The 886-nt window shown below is 53.0% G+C and overlaps 1 non-coding gene across 1 annotated transcript in view; it reads left to right on the top strand.

The window, feature by feature from the left end:
* The window catches only part of LOC149517431 (25S ribosomal RNA), a 3,388-nt gene extending 3,214 nt beyond the window's left edge, over positions 1-174 (top strand). Inside the window, exon 1 of the ribosomal RNA XR_016344402.1 lies at positions 1-174. This exon is cut by the window's left edge and continues 3,214 nt beyond it. This is a non-coding gene — a ribosomal RNA (25S ribosomal RNA).
* The last annotated feature ends 712 nt before the right edge of the window (positions 175-886 follow it).

Below are 886 nucleotides of genomic sequence, written 5' to 3'. Positions count from 1 at the left end.
GTGCAGCCCCCGCGGTGGACGAGTCACGCAGGCCTCTATGGAGCTCAATTCCCAATAAGCGGAGGGTAAAATCCTTTACAGATGACTTAAATATACGACGGGGTATTGTAAGTGGTAGAGTGGCCTTGCTACCATAATCTATTGAGATTCAGTCCTTTTGTCGCTTCGATTCATGCCTCCCCTCACCGACCTTCCGTCTTTTCACGTCGCCCCCTTCTGGGGTTGGGCATTACACGGGGCCCCCTATCCCCCAGTCCTGACCGAGAATGAACTTCGCTCACCCTGATTGACCCTTAAATTTTTATTTTGGCACCAAACCGATCGTTGGGGACGGGATGCACGAGCTGACCAAGGATCCCGCTGTTGATCCCCATCGATTGTTACCCCAAATGCCATCGATAGCCTTTGGCCCTTGGTTGGTCGAGATCGGGAATGCACTATTTATGCCTAAGTTAACCCACGAAATGAGCGTGCAGCTGCTCAACCGATCAGAGAGGCAGGATACGAAAGTTGGGGATCAGCTCGGTCTCCCTCTGCATGCTGCTGCCAATCCTGTTATCGGTGTGATTTTAGGCTGGGAATGAACTCCGTATGCCTAAGTCAACCCATGAAATGAACGTGCAGGTACTGAGCCAGCCAGAGAGGCATAATGCACCAGTCGAGGAACAACCCAATCCCCCTCTGCGTGTTGTCGATCCCGCTGTCGGTCCTGCTACCACAACCCTTGGTCCGACTAGGGCTTAGACATGGAATGAACTCCGTGTGCCTAAGCCAACCCATGAAACGAGCGTGCGGGTGCTCAGTCGATCGAAGAGGTAGAATGCGCAAGCAGGGGATCGACTCGATCCCCCCTACGTGCTATCAATCTTGCTTCTGGTCCTGTTGT

This window comes from Durio zibethinus, chromosome 8 (genome assembly GCF_047325235.1).
Source record: "Durio zibethinus cultivar Kanyao isolate XHJ-2024 chromosome 8, ASM4732523v1, whole genome shotgun sequence".
Taxonomy (NCBI): domain Eukaryota; kingdom Viridiplantae; phylum Streptophyta; class Magnoliopsida; order Malvales; family Malvaceae; genus Durio; species Durio zibethinus.
This window is presented reverse-complemented; position numbering and strand designations above follow the sequence as displayed.